Source organism: Nuphar pumila, chromosome 11, assembly GCF_984573655.1.
Source record: "Nuphar pumila chromosome 11, dmNupPumi1.hap1.1, whole genome shotgun sequence".
Taxonomy (NCBI): domain Eukaryota; kingdom Viridiplantae; phylum Streptophyta; class Magnoliopsida; order Nymphaeales; family Nymphaeaceae; genus Nuphar; species Nuphar pumila.
In genome coordinates, this window is record NC_143259.1 from 49,535,969 (window position 1) to 49,560,336 (window position 24,368).

Here is a 24,368-nt window from a genome sequence, read left to right on the forward strand (position 1 = left end):
TTTGTAATTTTCTCAAACCGTCGTTTCATGACGAACATAGCAGGAAAGGGTACTTAAGTCTTTGCAACCGCACCCGATGCTAGGTGATGCCGACACACACGGAGATACGAGCTCGTGGAGTTCTTATACGAGGCGCTCATTGGGACCCCTGAACACGAGATGTAGCTAGGGGGAGAACACACACCACCCTCTCCAACGTTACTAGGTCCCCATTTTTATGGGAAAAACAAATGTGACCAAACCTACGTTGAAGGGCCTATTTTTATTATCTGGTAGGTTGTATAATTGCACTTTTAAGGGCCAGTTATTTACGCTTGGAGCTAAACAAGTGTACTGTTTTTTGGGTAGTAAGATGCCAGTGGCCTAACGTTGTGGAGATCTACGGAAATGCACCTTTTCAATGAGGAAAATAATTGGGATGAGTGCTTGTATTTGTACCTTCTCCTTGATAAATGACTGGTTCAGAAGCCTGCTTTTTATCATGACTTGTATATCCAGCTTCGTTGTTACTCTTTTTTTTTTTCTTGAATATAAAAGTGCTTAAAGAATTTGTGATTGTTTTTGGTGCATGTGGCAGCATGGGAGCCTTACTTTTAGAATTTAGATTTGTCATCAATCATTGTCAGCTCTCAAAAGCATTGTTGTCAGTATTGGGCCGATAAGTATTGGCAGAAATCGATACGAATCGGTGTTTTTTAATAAATGTAAAAAGTACTTAAAATTTAAATTTTAAGATTATTTTAATAGTTTTAACACGTGTCACCTTTTACTTGATACAGAATATTTTATTATTATTTTTTAACAGATTCAGAACGATTCACTTAAGAATCAGAATCGCAGATTCACCTGAATCCTTGGCCAAACGATTCAAAGCTGATGCCCAAACTGACAACATTACTCAAAAGTATGGCAGCTGCTATTAGATCGTGGGATGACCCTTAACATGAAAAGATCAGGTGCAATATGATTGCACATATATTTGTGCATTAAGCACCTGGGTACAGACTTGTCACTATGGAGCCCAAGGCCTGATAGTGAGCGATCAGGTGCTTAATGTACAAAATTTGTGCCATGTGATTGCTCCGGACTCACCTTAACCGAAGAACGACTTTGCAAGGGTTAATCAAAAGATCTAGAGACAGACCTGCATATAATGATATAAAGAATGAAATCTTTTGCAAATCGGCCAAGGAACTAATTTGTAAAAACCATTTTCTTTTCTGATGGAGTACGGGTAGAGCGGGACAATTTGAGTATGAAGGGTCCTCTTGGATCCTGTTTTAGTATATAGTTTTTTGTATTTGGGATTTTTTTTTTTTTTAGAATTTAATCTTTTTATGTAACAACTAGTTTTATTTTTTTATAAATAGTTGTTAGGTAGGGGATTAGGGAGATAGATGATTGAACCGGCCTTATTATTTTTATGAATATTAATTTTTATTTTTTATTTTTCTACTTTTCATTGATTTTCATGCACAAAAGGTAACGTAGGAATTTTTCGGTCAAACGTGCATCAAAGTGGCATCAGAACACTGTGCCACACAATTCAAGAAGTGAATGGAGAGATCATGCAGAGACTAATGTATGAGATGTAAAACAACAAATAGATTTGATAAGACAAGACATAGCATCATTGGTAGAGATGTTCAAAGCTCAGTTTGGATTTCAGAGAACAAGCGATACTGTGAGGATCATGAGTTTTCCATTAATTGATACTCAGCCGTTTTGCCGCCCATCAACAGGCCTATAAATAGTGCATGATTCAAAGGTGAGTCTGCAACAACTCATTGTGCCTCCATCATCCCATGGAAAAGTGACTAGTTCATTCCACCCTTGACTCTCTCTCTCTCTCATTCCATGAACATACCATACCTGAAGACCAAGTGGAAGGCCGGTCCTACTCCTCTCGGTGTCAAGTGGTCGAAAAGAGTAGGCCAGTTAGAGGCCAACCCACCGGTGGGAAGCTGCTCACCATTACCAGTAGGGTCTCCATGTGCACAACATCAGTTCAATCGTTCATGCTGATCGAAAAAAAGTAGAAAAAACACAAGCAGATTCAAGCTCAAGGGCGAGCCTTCTCCAACATGGGGAGAATGATGAAGAGACAGAGTGGAACAAGCCGAGTCCGAAGGATTCATTTGAATCTTGTTTTAGTTTAGAGTTTTTTGTATTTGGGTTTTGTTTAGAATTGAATCTTTTTATGTAATGAATCTATTTCAGATCCAAAATAGGATTTGGGTTTTATTTTTCTAAAGTACTTGTTATATGAGGTGATTAGGGAGATGGATGATTGAATCCTTATTATTTTTCTGAATTTTTATGTATTTTTTCATTATTTTTTTACTTTTCTTTGATTTTTGTGCATGAGTTGGGTAAAGTTAGGAATTTTTCTGAATCTTAGGCACATCATTTTCATACATTATTGCATTCATATGTCAAGATTAGATTGCTATCAGTTTTTTTATTGTTCTATCTTTATTAAAAAAATATAATTGGTTGTTGGGTCACTCACTTCAGGACCCTTGGCTCTCATGTTCAAATCTCTCATGGTTTATCACCCAACATGACTTAAAAAAACAATAAAAGGGTAATTTGCATGAAACACTTAAATATATGGTGAATTTGTGTGCAGCTTTCTCAATTTAAAAGAATTTAAGATACCGTTTTAAAATACTGGTAATTTTTGGCATCCTTTCATGTTTTGGCCACGATCAATGAAATATGACAAACATGCCCAATTTACTTTTTATTTTAAACTGGTTTGCCCTTTTTGTTGCTTGTTGATTGAAAAAAATCAGGCACCATCTAAGTTCTCGCTTGTAAAAATCAAGTTTCATGTAAAAGCGCTCATGAAAAAGTTAGGCGCCTCGATCGAAAACATCAGGCATCGTAATTTCGACTAAGGCGCCTCATGTTGCAAGTAATAAAAGGATAAAATTAGAAAGACATTTAAACGTTTTGAAAGCATCATCATTACCTCCGTTGTAGTCTAGTTGGTTAGGGTACTCGGCTCTCACCCGAGAGACCCGGGTTTGAATCCCGGAATCGGAATTAGTTTTTATTTTTTGTTCACTTTTGAGGTTTTATTGAGAGGCCACATGAAGTCCTGTCCCTATTTTTTTTTTCATGTTTCTGGAAAAGTTAAAAAATGACTACCGTCAATCTTCTTCCAACACAACGGGGGCTTTGTTGCCATACAAAACCTGACCAAGTTCGTGAAATCGGGCATTTAAAATTTTTAATAACAAAGAGTGGTTGAGACCAAGAACTTGGCAAGTCAAAGCCCGTCCTTACTAATCTTTTTTCTTTCAATTTTTATATTCTCCAAGGATATACATGTGCAATTTCTCAAATGGTTCGGGAGAAATAACTGAATTTTAAGGCAAAGCTTGACCTAACCTGTTGTCACGTTAGCGTTGTTCTGACGCTGACTATGTTCCCATTCACTACTTCCCTTTTATGTGAACCGATGCATTTACTGGGCTCTCATGTGAAATAGTCGGTATCACCAAGTTAATGGGATATCACAAGGTAGAAGCCTAACTTTTTTTTTTTTTTAAAGGCAAGTTGGGGTTAGTCAGACAAACACCTACCAGTTATAAAACTATACCATTGGGTTTTGAACCTGCAATAAGGGTGTCAACAGATCCGGACCAAACTCTATAGGGTCTGGGTATTGTGACAAATAAGAAGACCTGATTAAGACCCGAGACTTGACCCAAAGGTTCAATTAATACATGGACCCGAGTATAGTTTGTAAAATTTTATACCAGACCTGAGCCCAACCCAAGTTCCCATTAAGACCCTCCAATTTTCAATGTAAAAACGACAAAAAATTATTATTTTACATGAAATGGTCCAAGTGTGGTTTATGTAGTTATTATCGGGTTCGGGTATGGTTTCTCTTATAGTAAACCTAATTAGAACGGAGTCTCAACCCAATACCATACTAAAAAATCTGATCCAAGTCTGGTTTCACCTGGGTCCAAACTAAACTCAACCCATTGACACCCCTACCTGCAATATATAGTTTTCGTAACAACAAAATCCACACATGTAGTTAATGATATTCTCTAGGTTCTTTGAACCTTATGCCTTATGATGAACATAAATACTCTCATAACATGATATATTTAACATAGGCATACTCATGTTTGCATTTAACGAAGATCAAACAACATTTACATTTGTAGTGTACATCTTCAAGTCATGTTATTTAAGATCATAATGCATTTCATTTATGTCATAATATATGTGTCTCATTGGCAAAATCGTGTAGCATTCATCATCTTAGAATGCTACTTGACAAACATGGCACTCTATAACTACTTCATGGCATCATCATATCATGCTTTTTGCTCAAGACATACATCATAGTCTATAATGTATTCATTCCATGACATGATGTGCAAAATTTCGTGACAAACACATATATGCATTTACTCCATCATATGCATCTCACCTGATCATGAATGTATAAACATATATAATATGCATTCTATCGTAAGCATGTCTACTTATGCAATACATAAAATTGAATGTATACGATTTACTTCATCATATGCATCTTATCCTATCATGTATGTACTTACATAAATACATTCCAACATAAGCTCATTCATTGAAGCTTACTTATGCAGTACATAAAATTGAATGTATACGATTTACTTCTTCATATGCATCTCATCCCGTTATAAATGCATGAATACATGTACATGTATACATATGCATTTCAAGATAAGCATGTCTATTTATGCAATGCATAAAACTGAATGTATATGATTTACTTCATCATATGCGTCTCATTTTATTTCATTTAAAATTCCCATATATATTTTTCTTACTCAAACTGTTTGCGAGCTTAACTAAGTTGGTCTGATCGGATCAGGTACAGATTGGATCTGAACCCATCTACGGTTCAGGTCGATCTGTCCTGGCTGTGTTCAGACCAGTTTGACCCACCTGGGCGCAGACTAGGACAAAACCGAACCACTCGGTTCAGGCTGGTCTGGCCTGCCTGGTTAGTGGCCAGGTCTAAACCGAATGTGATCGGTTCAGACACCCCACTGGTGCACGAGTGTGTCCATAGCTTTCGAAGGTGGGCCACGTAAGGCAGGGTGGTCATGAGTATCACCTAGGGTTTGCGTCACTGGAGCGGGTCCATTAAGTGACTCGGTTCAGGACAAGTTTTAAATTTTACACTTTTAATGTGATTATTAGAAGTTTTGAAATAAAAAAAATTCAAAAGTTTTTGCATTGTTTATATGTTTATTATAGCTTTATATATTTTGCATACGTGTTACTCTAATATGTACAAATATTTTCCTTAGATTTTCTTCAGAAAAACCAAATTTTTTAAAAACCTAACACTTTCTAACGCTGATATTTTCCTAGAATAAGAATTGTGACTATGGTGGAAGCTTGTCCAGAACAAGTACACTTTTATGAGAGAGAGAGAGAGATTTCAAAATTTAACAAATTAATGTTAAAATACCATACCATGACTGCTCTTTAATGCCATTAATTATCAATGTCACAATATTTTAGTGAACTTATAAAGAATATCACAATATATGGGTGATATACAAGATTGCACAAACTATCGTGGTATAAAACTCATGAGTCATACTATGAAACTTTGGGAGAGGGTGATTGAGTCTAGGTTGAGGAAGGTTGTCATGATATCGGAGAATCAATTTGGTTTTATGCCTGGAAGATCAACTATGGAAGCTATACATCTTCTTAGACAACTTATTGAAAGATATAGAAAGAGGAACAAAGATTTGCATATGGTTTTTATTGATTTAGAGAAGGCATACGATAGAGTACCTAGGGACGTTCTCTGGTGGACAATGATGAAGAAAGGTGTTTCTCTCAAGTACATTAGTATAATTAAAGATATGTATGAAGGAGTAGTAACCAATGTCCGCACTTGTGGAGGGGTGACAACCAATTTTCCGATAACGGTTGGGTTACATCAAGGATCTGCTTTAAGCCCTTTCCTATTTGCGATAGTGATGGATGAGCTTACGAGATCAATCCAAGAAAATGTACCGTGGTGTATGTTGTTTGCTGATGATATTGTTTTGATTGATGAGTCTAGAACTGGGGTTAATGCTAAGTTAGAATTATGGAGACAGACATTGGAAGCTAGAGGTTTTAAGTTGAGTAAGAGTAAGACTGAATATATGGAATGTCGGTTTAGTAAGCAACGAAGTAGTGATGGGAGTGTAGTGAAGCTTGGTGAGCAAGATATACCGGTGAATGATTATTTCAAATATTTGGGATCCATCATTCAAAAGTATGGAGAAATTGATGGAGATGTAAATCATAGGATAAAGGTTGGGTGGATGAAATGGAAAAGTGCTACTGGAGTGCTGTGCGATCGTAGAATGCCATTGCGGTTGAAGGGAAAGTTTTATAGGACGACTATTAGACCCGCTTTACTATATGGTACGGAATGTTGGGCTGCCAAGAGACATCATATTCAAAAAATGAGTGTAGCTGAGATGCGGATGCTTAGATGGATGTGTGGAAATACAATAAAAGATAAGATTCGGAACGAAGAGATACGTAAGAAGGTAGGTGTTGCACCAATTGAAAATAAGATGCGAGAGAATCGTTTACGGTGGTTTGGACATATTCGGCGAAGGCCTAATGATGCTCCAGTTAGAAGGTTGGAGAAATGGGAAAATATATTAGTTAAAAGAGGTCGGGGTAGGCCTAGGAAGACTTGGATGGAGATGATAGGAAAGGATATGAATGCTTTGAACCTCACCGAGGACATGGCGTTGGATAGAAATGATTGGAGGAAAAGGATTCATGTGGAAGACCCAAAATGAATTTCTTTTTTGGTTCATATCGCTGACCCCAATTGTTTTGGGATGAAGGCGTAGTTGTTGTTGTTGTATAAAGAATGTATTACATAAGACGATATTTTGTAGTTTATCAAATTATCCTTCTTGGTGACCATTATTCCAACAAACCACTGCAGTATTTTCAAATTTTAATAGCAATGTTGTCAGTATCGACCCTGAATCGTTTGTCCACGGGTTCAGCTGTATCGGCTCAGATACCGATACTCAAGTGAATCGATTCTGTATCGGCCCATAAATAATAAAAAATTATTATGTGTCAATCATAACATAACACATGTTAAAACCATTAAAATAATTTTAATTAATATAAAAAATTTATTTTTGAGATTTTTACATTTATTAAAAAGATAGCCGATTCATGCTTGCAGCATATCTATTTTCTGCCAATACGATGCACACCGATACTGATAACATTAGTTAATAGCAAATTTTTTGGTAGGCATGTGAAAATCCTAATATGATGAGGCTAACACGTGAAAATCCACCATAAGGATACCTGCTTGGGAGTCCGGATCGGGTGCAATATGATTGCACAAAACATCGTGCACTAAGCACCCGATCACCCTCCATCAGGTTTTTGGGCCCACACCTGACAGGCCTTGTCTCCAAGATGGAGGGTGATCAGGTGCTTAATGCACAAATATTTGTGCAATCATATTGCACCTCATCTTTTCACCTTGCTTGGGCGGCCTTCATACTTGCAAAGTTTAAAAAGGGAAGCTGGGACAGTATTCGGTTGTGCTTTGGCGGTTTTAGTCAGGCATCCTTATGGCTGCAAGCTTCCCTAGAACTTCATGGCTGGTTGTACTTTTTTTTTTTTTTTGATATTTTACTTAGAGAAACCCTTCAGGCACAGAAACCTAGTCGTGCTGGCTTAGTCTGCCGTACATACCGTCTATGTCCTGTCGGTGCAAAACTCCGAGGGCTTACCCCTCGATCCTAGGGAGTCGTCAAGCTTCGGCTTACACAAGAAGTGATGCCCAAGGGATTGGAACCTAGGCCGCCCTTCAAACAGTAAAGCTCCATCCCACTACGCCATCCCCCTTGGATACCAACATCTGGCCCCAGAAAAAATGGAAAGATAGCATGATCAAAAGTGCAAAGCACAGGATCCCTCTGCCACATGAGACGGCTGTTGTTCTGGTAGGGTCTGCCTAACCCCAGCTTGCCTTTAGAAAAAACAGAAGGTGCAAATCACACAATCTCTCAAGGAGGCCAATGTTTGAGAGTATGTGGTGCCATGAGTTCATGAGGGCGCGCAATCTTCTAGTCATATTCAAGCTAAATCGGCATTTATTTTAATATTTTTTAATTTTGTAATAAGTTTTTTAAATTTAAAAAACTAAAAGTAATCGATTCAGCCCCATTCCATTCCAGTCAGTCTAAATCGGTTTTGAAAATAGATTCAAGTCCGAAAACCGATATTGATTAACTTTGATCAACAGCTCCAGAATATCATACCACCATTTCAGTGATTTGGATCTGTTATCACATACGGTCAACCTTTTTATCTCCTTCCCCGTCTCATCACACGTACTAGATAAAAATGTTTCCAACTGAGCTTGTCAGTGGAATCTGATCATGCACGGTGGATCGAGGGAAGGGACCAAACAGAAACAAGGACGAAGCCAGAAAGAGATGGTGACAAACCACAACACAGTATATCCTAAGCAGGTTATATGTCCCCTCCCCCCAACAAGCAGGTGCGTGTGTTATCGGGTCTAAATGAGGCATGTGGGGGCACGTTTCCCCATGTGTGTTGACATTACTTAATATTGAAGTCTGATTTATTTGCAAAGACTTAATTACCTTTTTCTGCCATTAGCGCCATGAAACGATGTTTCGAGTAAAGGACAAAAATGTTCTCTCACCATAAGAGAGAAAGAGTTAAAATCATCATCGTTTTTGCCCTAAAGAGTAAACGATTCTGCTTTAACAGGAGCTCCTCGCAATATGTCGCCCTAAACATTCTGGCTCACCCTTTGACGATGCACTATCTGCTGTAACAAGAGCTCCCTTTGACGATGCAGTCTTTGACGTCGTCTGCTGCCGCAGGATCACCTTTTGCCATCGTCTGTTGTCGTCGGAGTACCCCTTTTCATCATCTACTGCCATCAGAGCGTAGTCAAAGCACCGTTGCCACCATTGGTTGCATCTACCTTCTAGGTGTTTCTCCTCCACTTTCGAATTAACAAAACTTGCGTCCTTTGGGTGAGTTTTGTGTAAGGTTTCGTTATGTAAACAAATCAATTTTCGTTATGTAAATCTGAATGCTAAATCTTACAACTGGTTATACTATTCTTGCTAAATAACACCTATTTTCATACTGAAACAAATCGATTTGTACCTATCCACCTTCTGGGCGTCGAAAAATAGTTAGCATGATTTGTTCTTATGAAGGCCAAACATTACAATGTTATGTACTTATTAGGACTAAATTTCTACAATGATTTGTAAGTTTGAATTTAACAATAATTTATACATTTAATACAGTAACGATTTGTTTGATGCAACAACGATTTATACGTTTTAAGCAATAGCGATTTAGCCAATTTATGATTCATGATTTATACATTTAAAGCAACCATGATTTATATATTAATGCAATAGCGATTTATGATTTACAACGATATGTACTTATGAAAGGTTCAATTTCTACAATGATTTGCGGTTAAATTTATGTGTTGTGCAGGTTAGCAATGACTACAATTCGCAAGACAAGAAAGCCTTCGCCGTTGGAGGGGATGACTCTTGAAGAAATCATCCGCCAATCCGATATATATGAAGGTTATGTAAAATACCAAAATATAATGAACATTGAGAATGAAAAAGACAGGAACAAATTGTTGGATATTTATTATGCGGAGCCTGATCCATCAGATATTAAAGATGAAGAAGAAGAATGATGGCAAAGAGAAGGAAAATCAAAGGAAGAAGGAGGAGGAGAATAAAAACTATGCGCACTTATGAGGCAAAAGGATGTCTTCCTACCAACCATGCAAAATTAAATCTACATGCACATCATTCTTTATGTTATATATCATGATCGTCAGTTGCATTGCCCTATACTATGCATCGAGTTGTTATTTACTTTGCTAATAAAAGAAATGACTTATCATTATTTACGATAGCGATTCACGTGACATCGATTTGATGACATCTACAATGTTGTGAAGCGATTTCAATTTTAATCACTAAATGAACAACAATTTGAATACGCAAATCGCCACCGCAATTGCGCAACAATGTAAATGCCACACACACATATTTTAATATCATAATACAATTATCTTACAATTTGACACTAGCAAACACATAATATGTTACAAATTGATATACATATCGCATAATATATTACAAATCGATACGAAAATTTAGCATAATAGCTTACAAATCGATATTAACAAACAAAACAATATCTCTCAAATTGATAGTATGTTACTACAACCGTGATTTGCATTATACTATTCCAATATTTTCTATACAAAGGCAAATTGTTGTGGCCGACATATACGTTATTGAGTAAATCGCATAAACTGTCAACCAAAATCCAGGTCTCACAAGGTATATCAATTTTTGACAACGAGCGAGATGTGGAATGATATTTATTGTTGAAGCCCAAACGTTACAACGATATGTACTTATGAGGGGTGCAATTTCTACATCGATTTGAAGCAACGATTTGTACATTTGAAGCAACAATTTATACGTTTAAAACAGGAACGATTTATACATTTGATGAAATAGCGATTTATATTTGTTGACGATAGTGATTCACGTAACAACTATTTAATTACAGGTACAAAGCTTTGAAGTGATTTCCATAGAAATCGCTAAATGAGCAACGATTGGAATACACAAATAGCCACCTTATGTTGCTACAATATTAATTCCTCACACAGTTTTCAATTACATACTACAATATGTAACAAATCGATACTAGAAATCACTTAATATTTTACAAATCAGTACATATATACCTAACCCTATACCCTAAACCCTAAACCCTTAATATCTTACTAAACCTTAATCCTAAACCCATAATATATTATTAAACGCTAAACCCTTAATATATTACTAAACCCTAAACCTTAAACCCTAAAACCTAAACCCTTAATATATTACTAAACCAAACCTAAACCCTAACCCTAAACCCTAAACCCTAAACCCTTTAAACCTAATCCTTTAACCCTAAACCCTAAACTCAAAACCCTAAACCTAAAACCTAAACCTTTAATATCTTACTAAACCGTAACGCTAAACCTTAAACCCTTAATATATTACTAAACCCTAAACCCTAAACCTAAACCCTCAATTTATATGTTGATTCTATATATCAATTTATAAGCTGTCAACATGAATTTTCATATCGATTTGTATGATATTTGATCATCAATTTGTGTGATACTATGACAATATTTTCATAACAAAGGCAAATCAACTAAACATTACAACGATTTTTAAGATAACAATAGGCATTGCCATATCGATTTAAGATAATGTTTTGATTCTTAATATCGATTTAAGATATTGTTTTGATTCTAAATATCGATGTTTAAGATATCAATACGAATTTCCAAATCGATTTAAGATATTGTTCTGAATCTTAGTATCAATTTCTATGCTGATTCTTAATATCGATTTACGATATTATTTTGATTCTTTATATCAATTTAAGACATTGTTTTGATTCTAAATATCGATTTTTAAGATATCAATACGAATTTTTAAATCAATTTAAGATATTGTTCTGAATCTTAATATCGATTTCTATGCTGATTTTTTATATCAATTTAAGATATTATTTTGATTCTTAATATTGATTTGTATCCTGATTCTGTATATCGATTTATAAGCTATCAACAGGAATTTCTATATCGATTTATGGCCGACAAAGACATCATTGCGTAAACCGCCTAAAACTTGAACCACTTAAAGGTATATGTTATTTTATTATAAAATCTTTGGTGGGTCCCATAAGCATTAAACTCCTCTGCTATAAAATAAGATCCTCGCAATATTACCCCATAAATGTTTCACAAAAAATCTAATGCTTCATCTTCTTTCGCCGGAGCACCCTTTGCCGTCTCGATGAGTTTTTATGTTGTGCAGGTTACAAATGGCTTAAATTCGTAAGAGAAGAAACACTTCGTCGTTAGAGAAAAAAATCTCTTGACGAAATCGTCGAACAATATGCTTTGTATGAACAATTAGAAGCGTACTACAAAATAATGACGATTGAGAATGATAAAGAAAGGGAGCAATTATTGATGAAGTATAGAGTGAAGCCTAATCCATCAGATATTGAAGATGATGATCCAACAAAGAATGATGAGGAAGAAGTACAAATGAAAAAGAAGAACGATGATGAAGAAAAGCAAAAGGAAAGGAAGGAGGAGGATAATGAAAAAAGCAAAGGAAATCGAGTGAAAAGAAGGAGAAGGTGGACGGTAGGGAAAAACAAATGAAGAATAAGGAGAAGGAGGAAGAAAAGCGAAGGCAAAAAAGGAGGAGGAGAGGAAAAAACAAAGGAAGAATAAAGAGAAGGCAGAAGAAGGAGGAGGAGAAGAGGGAAAAGCAAAGGAAGAATAAAGAGGAGGAAGATAAGTGAAGGCAAAAGGAGGAGGAGGAGGAGGAGAAGGAAAAGCAAAAGAAGAATAAGGAGAAGGAGGAAAAGAAGCTAAGGCAATTAAAGAAGAGGAAGAAGGAGGAGGAGAAGCAAAGACAGTTGAAAAAGAAGGAGGAGGAGGAAGAGAAGCAAAGACAATTGAAGAAGAAGGAAGAGGAAAGGCAAAGAAAGCATATTCAGGATGAGAAAGAGAAGGAAAGGCAAATGAAGGAGAAGGAGGACGAGGAAGAGACGAAAAGACAAAGGAAGGAGAAGGAGGATGAGGAAGACAAGGAAATGCAAAGAAAATAGAAGGAGGACGAAGAAGAGAAGGAAAGACGAAGGAAGGAGAAGGAGGACGAGGAAGAGAAGGAAAGAGAAAGGAAGAAGAAGGACGAGGAAAAGAAGAAAAAACAAAGGAAGGAGGAGGACGAGAAAGAGAAGGAAAAAGAAAGGAAGAAGCAAGAGGAGGAAGAGAAGGAAAGAGAAAGGAAAAAGCATAGGATGAACGCGAAAGAGCGAAGGAAGGAAGAAGTACAAAAGCAAAAGAAGGAGGGGATGAAGAGAAGAAAAGTGTGACCAAGGTACGTTAATCGCTACTGGATGTCGCGATATACTGTTATAGGTATTATTATGTATAGCGATTACTATGAATAGCGATTACTCTGTATATCGATTACTATTATAGTGACTACTATGTATAGCGATTACTATGTACACTACAAGAAACCTATGGATTAGTGACGACCTAAATCCGTCGCTAAACAGTTTAGCGACGGATTAAAGATGGATAACTTTCATCGTTAATTTTTTGACGCTAAGTAGTGACAGAACTTATCTGTCGCTACTTTCTTCGCTAATTTGCGATGGACATGATCCGTCGTGAGTCCTTCTTTATTTTAAATTAGTGATCGATAATATCCGTCGCTAATCCGTTGTTAAATTTATTTTTTTTTTTAAAAAAATTGCTCTTTGCCGGCGCATTCTCCAGCAGGGAGCAAATTTTTTACACAGAACCGACATGTTCTCTGATGCGTTCGCCAGTGTGTTCTCCGACATGTTCTTTTGCACAGAACCATCGAATTCTCCAGCGTGGTCTTTTGCACAGAACCGACGCGTTTCGGCGTTGAGACGCTCTTCCGCAACGAGCCAGTCACGGTGGGAGAAGGGACACAGGCAGCTGCAGGCGACCTCTCGTGGCGGCCAATCGAGAGGGAGAATGACTCACCTTGGAAGGAGACCGACAAGCTCCGTGTCGACGACCAGAGGACCTCCGACGCCCGCTTCACAAAATAAACTACCGGCAAAGGAGTGGACGCGCGGGAGGGGGGAGAGGAGTGGCGTTGATCGACCGATTGGGACCTTTTTGGGGTCGTAGTGGAGACGGTATCTGGCGAGGGAGAGGCGGGACGAGCGGTGGAGACTGGCAAGGGTCACCGTCGGGAGGAAGAGGACGACGCAAGGGAGAGGTAGCGGGAGTTGATCTTACGAGCCTTTGGCCTCCGGGGGCCGACGCCATTGTCACGCTCGAAGGGTGCAAGAGGTGGCCACTGCGCGTCGTCAGAGGAAGGGCAGGGCTTCTGGCATCCTGAGAAGCGTGTGGTGGTGGTGGGGACCACAGCCACTATTATGAGCAAATCATGGTCGTAGGGATCTCCATGACCAATAAAACCTGTAATTTCACCAATAAAAATGAAGAGAGGGAAAATTTCGAACGGGGGAGGGAAAATTTTGTGCCTCAGGTGGAACAGTTTAAATCGAAAATTAGCGACAGAAAAATTCCCTCGCTAATTATGTCGCTATTTAGCATTTTTTGTAGTGTTTTGGAGACGAAAAAATATTGTCGCTAATTCTTCGCTAATTAGCGACAAATTTAGCGAGGGAGATATTTTCGTCCCTAATTTTGCAAATATTTCGAATGTTAGCGACAAATAGTTTTCTCTCGCTAATTTGTCACAAATTTGCGACGACAAAAATTCGTCGCAAATTTCTGTCGCTAATTAGCATTTTTCTTGTAGTGGTATAGCGATTACTGCGATAGCGATTACTATGTATAGTGATTAATTATGATTTGATATTTTATGTTACAAGCAGGTCAAAAGAGAAGCAGAGCAATAGGTGAAAAACTGAAAGGGCGGTGTCAGTGGCATATAGTTATGTCATGGTAGAGAAAGCTGAGTGAATATCAGAAGGACCGATTACGAAAGATGCACTTTGGCGTTCTTTTGGACCAACATTATTTTAAAAATTGCTGGAACACCATGACCCACCTGGTCAATAAGTGAAATCATAAGACGAACATGTTCCAGTTTAGCGTTTTTTGAGATGACCACGACCCTAAAAGATGTGGCACAAATTACGGGTCTCAAGTGCCATGAAAGTACTGTCCTAATAAGGGATTCAAACTATAACCCAAGGGACAATTGCACGATCCTTCTAGGAATGTCGATGGAAGAATGACGTGAGTGTATTTTTGGTGTAGGCAATTCCTCAATGATGAAAGTTTATTTTTTTTTGTAATAAATGAGAAGGTCGATTCGCTGCATGTGCATCTGAAGCAGCTGACCAAGAGTTGCGCGACTTCCTTCTTTATTTTTTTGAACTTACTTTATTTTTCAATTTTTCTAGTTCGAGAATAAGTTACTTGTGGTTGCAGTTTCTGGAAGACTCAGATGAAGTCAAAAACTGAGCATGGGGTGCTGCTATGCTTGCACACTTATACAATCAACTTTACCGTGCGAGTAATGGTACGAAAACCGTTGGGGGCTTTTGGCCATTTGTTCAAGTATTTGTTTATTAAATATTTAGTACTTGTAGACTAAATTCATTGAAGGTTGTAATCTTACTAATATATTGTTTTTATAGGCCTGGACGTGGGAGCATATTGTCGCCTTGCGTCCTCAGTGTGGCCCTACGGTTTGTGGTTTTCCCAAGATCGGCCAGTGGATTTCAATAAATGTCAAGGAGGAAAATGCTCAGTTCATTTTAGATGAACTGAAATTGAATGAGGTAAATGGTTTAAAATCATTGTAATGTTTAACATTCTTAAGTAATCATCGCTTTAGGATTTTGTCTTTCTTAGTACAAATCGTTATCTCTTTAGCATCTAACTTTCATTAGTGTAAATCATTATAATGTTTAGCATTCTTAAGTAATTATCGCTTTAGGATTTTGTCTACCTTAGTATAAATCATTATATCCTTAACATCTAACTTTCATTAGCGTAAATTGTTATAATGTTTAGCATTATTAAGTAATCATCGCTTTAGGATATTATCTTCTTTAGTATAAATCGTTATCTCTTTAGCATCTAACTTTCATTAGCGTAAATTGTTATAATGTTTAACATTCTTAAGTAATCATTACTTTAAGATTTTGTCTTCCTTAGTACAAATCGTTATCTCTTTAGCATCTAACTTTCATTAGCGTAAATCGTTATAATGTTTAGCATTCTTAAGTAATCATCGCTTTAGGATTTTGTCTTCCTTAATACAAATCGTTATCTCTTTAGCATCTAACTTTCATTAGCGTAAATCGTTATAATGTTTAGCATTCTTAAGTAATCATCGCTTTAGGATTTTGGCTTCTTTAGTATAAATCGTTATTTCCTTAGCATCTAGCTTTCATTAGCGTAAACCGTTATAATGTTTAGCATTCTTAAGTAATCACCGTTTTAGGATTTTGTGTTTCTTAGTACAAATCGTTATCTCTTTAGCATCTAACTTTCATTAGCGTAAATCGTTATAATGTGTAGCATTCTTACGTAATCATCACTTTAGGATTTTGTCTTCCTTAGTACAAATTGTTATATCTTTAACATCTAACTTTCATTAGCGTAAATCGTTATAATGTGTAGCATTCTTACGTAATCATCACTTTAGGATTTTGTCTTCCTTAGTACAAATCGTTATCTCTTTAGCATCTAACTTTCATTAGCATAAATCATTATAATGTTTAACATTCTTAAGTAATCATCGCTTTAAAATTTTGTCTTCCTTAGTACAAATTATTATCGCATTTAACATTTTGCATGAATAATTATGTCTATATCTAAACCACAATCTCGATTGTACAGGTTGTTTAGAGACCGTATGGAGATGGGAAGGACGAGGATAAAGAGGTTGTTGTTGTGGCTGTGAGACTGTCTGTCTGCGATATTTGACTCTTTAGCAAATGTGAAGCCGAATTGCAGCATGGTAGTCGAGTACTCCTACAAGCTGGCTTGGGACAATTGGTACCAAAAGTGCCTGTGCTATTGAGAATGAAGATGAATAGTAGTGGGGCCAGGAACGTGAATTGGCATGAACGCTTTAGGAAACAATTGGATAGCTAGAATAAAAGAGGTGTCCGTGCCATACCATATGATTATAAAGAACAACAATATGACCTCAACTATTTCAAACAATATTGGCAACTCATGCGTCTAAATCGATAGATTGAGGAGAAGCAACCTGAAAGTAAGGACACTCTTGTCCCTGATCATGTCGTCTTCCAGCATAGACATAACATCTCTCATGTCCCTTTGGCACTTCCTATGATTTCCTATGTTGCAGTACACGATAAGGAGAAAACACTGCTCCTAAAGGAGAATGTATCATCTGATAAAAGGTTAGCGATACTGGAGAGAGAGAATACAGAGTTACGGAAGGACATGTAGAATTTGGTGAGACAAATTGGGTCATTGATTGAGATGATTACCAGTGGGTTTAATAAGATCAAGGGAACGAAGAGGCCACCGAATAAAGACACTCCACCAAGGCAAATAAAGAGACGATTTGTTTGTCCATCTGATTCGTCAAGTGCCACTGAATAAACATATGTGATTTGTGTATCCTGATAATTCTATGTTGTAATTCTATCATTCTTTGTTGTAATTATATAATTCTTTCCTTAATAAGTGTAACACAAAAGTGCCACTAAAAAATCGATAAGAATACATAAACTTAGGTTTGTAATTATATAATTCTTTCATGATTTGTACTTACGTTTGCTAAATCGTATAGCAATCACTGGCTTATGGTTTATTATGTATCACGATTCCTGTGATAGCGATTACTCTGTATAGCGATTAGTATGTATAGCGATTATGAAGTTACCATGATTTGTACTTACATTTGTTAAATCGTATATCGATTACTAGTTTTGAGTTTATTATTTATAGCGATTCTTGTAATAGCGATTACTCAGTATAGCGATTATAAAGTTAGCATAATTTCTACTTATGTATGCTAAATCATATAGCGATTACTGGTTTAGGGTTTATTATTTATAGTGATTCTTGTAATAGCGATTACTTAGTATAGCAATTATGAAGTTAGCAAGATTTGTACTTACGTTTGCTAAATCGTATAGCGATTACTGGTTTAGGGTTTATTGTTTATAGTGTTTCCTGTGATAGCGATTACTCAATATAGCAATTACGCAGTTACCATGATTTGTACTTACATTTGCTAAATAATATAGCGATTACTGGTTTACAGTTTATTATTTATAGCGTTTCCTGTGATAGCGATTACTTAGTATAACGATTAATAAGTATAGAGATTATGAAGTTACCATGAATTGTACATACGTTTTGCTAAATCATATAGCAATCACTAGTTTTGAGTTTATTATGTATAGCAATTCCTGTAATTACTAGGTATAGCGATTATAAAGTTACCATGAGTTGTACGTAGGTTTGCTCAATCGTTAAGCGATTTCTGGTTTAGGGTTTATTATTTGTAGCATTTTCTTTAAGTACAAGGAATGTCACATAGGATTAGTTTAGGGTTTAGGGTCTATAGTTTAGGTAAACGTCATCTGACACACTACTGATGTTATGTGGCGTGTCATTCATTTACATGTACTAACGTCGTTTCGATGATATTAGCAAATACAACGTCTTTTAATTAATACAAAACATAATTTATTTATTTGTTATAATCTTTGAGCATGATTTTTGAAAACTGGCAGGATGTGAAACGATGCGAAGTAAAACGTCACTTAACTTCGGTAGTGTGTTCTGCAAGGAACATAAGATGTTTCCTTTAAGAGCAAGGAGTTGCACAGGCGATGTTTCATTTTCCTGCTTCGTGAGCAACGAACAGAAAAATCGATGTTTTAGTTAACCACCATCATCGCAAACACTATATCGATGTCGAAGAAGGACACTGCAATTTAGTCAACCATCCACAAAAAATGGTACCTTCGATTCCTTTAACCTACTTCATCTTTTTTATGTTGTTTACAGTTCACTTACTGAATATAATGCAACAGTTCCTTTACTGAATATTCCGTTAATTTCAGTGCAACATCCACAAAATAAGGTGCCAGAAAACTCAGCAAAGTGCTTAAAGAGAGCATCGATCGGATGTGAGATGAATTTGCAGAAAGACATACTATCAGTAATTTTGTACATATGAAACCACTATCAGTTATACATTTACGTATATCGTGGTCATGTATATTAACAAGTGCATATTTGTTGTAAACAGACTATACACGATTTCGTCATGTATATTCAAAGCAAGAGATTATCCATGCCGGTCCGCGTCGTCACCCCTTATTTTATGGTATATCGGTTATCTTATATGTTTATTTTCTTTTTTGATTTACTAATGTACCAGCATGTTTTAAACTTACTATTATTACTGTTTCATTCAAGAGAGTATCGTTTGCCGAATGCCATACGCGACTGGATTTCTAGATGGACTACAATACTGGGGTGACAATGACCAAATGACAGACTTTTTGTCAAGTGAAAAGGTTTATGACCATATCGATTTGCAAGATGTTAAATTGATTTACGATATTGTTTTGATTCTTAATATTGATTTCTGTGTTGATTCTTAATAACTATTTTAAACTATCAATAAGAATTTACATATCGATTTAAGATATTGTTCTGATTCTTAATATCTATTTATATGTTGATTCCTAATATCAATTTAAGATATTATTTTGATTCTTAATATCGATTTCTATGTTGATTCTTAATATCGATTTTAAGCTATCAACAGGAATTTACATATCGATTTATATGTTGATTCCTAATATCGATTTAAGATATTATTTTGATTCTTAATATCGATTTATATGTTGATTCCTAATATCGATTTAAGATATTGTTTTAATTCTTAATATCGATTTCTATGTTGATTCTTAATATCTATTTTAAGCTATCAATAGAAATTTACATATCGATTTAAGATATTTTTCTGATTCTTAATATCGATTTATATGTTGAATCCTAATATCGATTTAAGATATTGTTTTGATTCTTAATATCGATTTATATGCTGATTCTTAACATCAATTTTCAGATATTGATTCCTACATTGTGGCAATCAGAAAAGCATTGGGTCTTATACGTGTTGGATGTATGAAAATAAAAAATATGGTTATACAACTCCTTGGACTATAACATTGGTGTAGACCGTAACATTGTGTATTTGGTAATTTTCTATCTATAAGATTACCGTATCTTCTACCGTAGCCCGAAATTTACTTGCTTTTGCATAAACCACAGGTTGGATTCTTCAGAGACATGTTGGGCGTCGACATTGGCCCGTGGAGGCTTCACATCGTCGATGATGCTCTTTTACAAAATAATGGCATCGATTGTGACGTCTTTGTAATGAAGTATATTAAAGAAATATACTATGCACGAGTACCAGAATTCACCGCTGTATGCTGTACACTTAAACATATTTTATTATCCTATATTATTGCTGACTACATTTCTATATGGGTCTGACTTTCATTTTTTTTTAGGATGATATTCCTGGATTCCACACAGAACTATACAAAATATTGATGAATTTTCTAATTGCGAAAGATACAAAACCCCAGACTGCAAGATTACCTAGAAAGCAACGAAGGACGTGAGACCCCTGAATAAGAGGAAGCCATTTTAAACGTCTACCTATTCTCAAGGATAACATGAAGAGGGTTACGTTCTACTGCTGAGAGAGAGAGATAGCAATTTTTGGTTAAACATTCAATTGCTCAAACATGACAATTTTTTTGTGTATAGACATTTGTAATAGGTTTTGTAGACTGTGTATACACAGTTTGTAAGACTATGTACAAAATTCACATTGATCCATAAACCAAAATTATGCACTGGCACACGTGTGGTGAATATGCAAATCTCAACAATGTCAATTCCGCAGGCACACGTTTCAAAATCATAATACAAATATCTTACAAATCGAAACATCTTACAAAATTATGCACGTGGGACTTGTTAATATCGATTTGTAATATATTAGGCTGAATTGCTGTATATCGATTTGTAAGATATTATGTGTTTTCTAGTGTCGATTTGTAAGATATTGTTTTGTTTGTTAATCTCGATTTGTAATATATTATGTTGAATTGCCGTATATCGATTTGTAAGATATTATGTGTTTTATAGTATCGATTTGGTGATATTGTTTTGTTTGTTAATATCGATTTGTAATATATTATGCTGAATTATCGTATAGCGATTTGTAAGATATTATGTGTTTTCTAGTATCAATTTGTGAAATATTGTTTTGATTGTTAATATCGATTTATAATATATTATGCTGAATTATTGTATATCAATTTGAAAGATATTAAGATGAATTGTGGTAAATCAATTTGTAAGTTATCAAGCCAAAGAAAAGTGAAAATTCTTAACAACTTTCTTAGAAATGGAAACTTTTGAGTCATTAATTGATGAAATACGGAAAGGTTCATCAGCGGGTTCAATCTTTGGCATCTTAATGTCAGTCTGATTACTGTTTTTGTCATCACACCCTCACTTTTCTCGAGCAAATGAATAAGGCGAAACCGCCTCTGCAACTCACCTTCTTGAGAATGAAGCTTCCCGATATAGTGTCGATTTGGTGATATTGTTTTGTTTGTTAATATCGATTTATAATATATTATGCTGAATTATCGTATATCGATTTGTAACATGTTATATGTTTTCTAGTGCCAATTTATGAGATATTGTTTTGTTTGTTAATATCAATTTGTAATATATTATGCTGAATTGCCGTATATCGATTTGTAAGATATTATGTATTTTCGAGTGTCGATTTGGTGATATTGTTTTATTTATTAATATCGATTTGTAAGATATTATGCTGAATTACTGTAAATCGATTTGTAATATATTATGCTGAATTGCCGTAAATCAATTTATAACATATTATGTGTTTTCTAGTGTCGATTTGCGAGAAATTGTAACTTTATAAATCATAAAAATACATGGTTACACGAAACACACCGAGACGGCAAATCATATATTATGTGTTTTCTCGGAACAAGCAGGTTTGTGAGATATTGTTTTGCTCGTTAATATCGATTTATAATATACTATACTGAATTGTCGTAAATCGATTTGTAAGTTATCAAGACAAAGAGAAGTGAAAATTCTTACCAGCTTTCTTAGAAATGAGAACTTTTGGGTCATTAATTGATGAAATAGGAAAAGGTTCATCATCGTGTTCAATCTTTGGCTTCTTAATGGCAGTTTGATTACTATTTTTGTCAGCACACCCTCTCTTTTCTTGAGCAAATGAATAAGGCAAAACCGCCTCTATAACCCGCCTTTTTTAGAATGAAGCTTCCCGATATAGTGTTGATTTGGTGATATTGTTTTGTTTGTTAATATCGATTTATAATATATTATGCTGAATTGTCGTATATCGATTTATAAGATGTTATGTGTTTTCTAGTGTCGGTTTGTGATATATTGTTTTGTTTGTTAATATCGATTTGTAAGCTATTATGTTGAATTGCCGTATATCGATTTGTAATATATTATGCTCAATTATTGTATATCGATTTGTAAGATATTATGTATTTTCTAGGGACGAGTTTTATGATATTTGTAGTATGATTTCTATCATAGAATTACAACAAAGAATTATAACATTACAATAAAGAATTATAGATTTACAGCAAAGAATTATAGAATTACAAGAAAGAATTATCGATTTACAACAAATAATTACAACGAAGAATTACAGAATGCTAAATATTACAATGATTTACACTAATGAAAGTTAAATGCTACAACTATTTTGTAGCTGAAGAATCCACACGCGATTTTTGTGTTGCGTTGCTTACTTTTGAATTGAACTGAGCCTGTCATTAAACAAAACAATATCAGACACTACATTAAGTTCAACAAGAAATGCAAACATCCTCCCAAAATTGTTATATGTCAAAAGACTTGTCAAACTAATGCCAACGTTCCACTCAAACTGGTCGAGGGGATTGCAGGTCCAACGTTGTAATACACGTCTGTAGGGTATTGCTGCCTGTTGGAAATTACACAAGTTAAATATTGATAAGTTGCACGTAATACAATTTACATGGGAAGCAATATACTGTATTACATACCTGTTCATGCGAAGAGCTTGGTTGCTTAAGGGTTGGTTGTTTCTTACACATTTTCTTGCAAACCAATTCCAGTGTACAATTTGTCCTCCGACGACTGCGATCAGAGGCAGGTTTTCTTTTGAAGTCCTTCGCTTAGTGAATATTTTCATCACAATCTACAAGGTTTACTCCTGACTTGTCGAAGATGATGTTGACGTTTCAGTGCAACTTATCATAAGTGTCAGGGAAAATATGAATTTTACCTACGTTGTTCTATCTCGTTTTCTTAGATTAGTCTTCATGAGCTGCAATGGATTCATCGTGAATTAGCTACATTTTTTCAAGTAATTTCCTTGACACTTTTCTCATACATACATAAGCTTTTTCGCTTTTCGATGCTAAATATTCAACATGCATAAGTGACCTCCAAATAATTCATACTGTTCCATGAAGCGAAACATTGTTAAACATGAATATAAGGTTTTTTTCAGTGTGGCATGCATAGATTCAGCTTTTTGTGTTCTTATCATACATGCACAAAAGTATTGTCTTCCATATACCAATGTCTACTTCTCTTTGTCTGCATATAAATTTTGTAACCACACAGTCTTCAAGGTCATACATCTGAATCATTTGCTCCCAAATCAGACAGAAAAGTGACCTCGTCCATGCTCTCAAGTACACACTTTCTAAACATTTTATCAAACCCTATCTTCTGATTAAAAATATGTCCTATGTTCTTTGCTGCATTTTGAAAGATATGCCACAAACATAGGCGATGATGTGCATATGGTCATACATGAGACACTGCAACCGCAATTGCATGATCACCATATATAAGTACAGCTCCAAAGTGCTTCCCATTCATTGCCTGTGTAAATACTCTAAACAACCACTCAAAGGTTTTCTTGGTCTGGTCATACAAAAAAGTGCCGCCTAATATGCAACTCCGTAAGTGATGATTCATTCCGACAAAGTGCGCAAATGGCCACTGTTTCGTATTAATCTTTACTATCGTATACAAAATAAGCACATCATTGAAGCATTCATAATCTACTCTTGACGTTGAATCTGCCCAAAACATATTCACAGTATACCCATTTTCATCCAATTGCATTGCACTAAAGAAACCAGAGTCATTACTTGAATTCTTCTGTAGGTAATCAACTAAAGAATATATTACTTCATTCTTCATGTTGTCTGACCTCTTCCTTCTCAAATGGTTTTATAGATCCATAGGTGTGAATGGTACATTCTCGCGACCACCATCTATGTGCGCGCATAATCTGTATGTCTTTCTTGGTGCAATGACGACGTTATCAGCTATTTCAGCAATTACAGCAAGCACTTCAATTATTTTATGATGTGACCTTAACATAGGAGTCATAAATGAAGGGGCTAATTCATGGTTATGATCATTGATTAAAGTTTGAACTACATATTTCCCATTCAGAAGTCTTCTTAACACCATTCTTGCCGGACAACCACATTTTGAATCTGGCTTGCTCCTTGTTGAATTTTCACTTGACTTCTTCCAA

The 24,368-nt window shown here is 35.6% G+C and overlaps 1 non-coding gene across 1 annotated transcript; it reads left to right on the forward strand.

Moving 5' to 3' along the window:
* The first annotated feature begins 2,978 nt into the window (after positions 1 to 2,978).
* Positions 2,979 to 3,051, forward strand: TRNAE-CUC (transfer RNA glutamic acid (anticodon CUC)). Its single transcript has one exon. It is a non-coding gene; the product is annotated as a tRNA-Glu (tRNA).
* Positions 3,052 to 24,368: the final 21,317 nt, after the last annotated feature.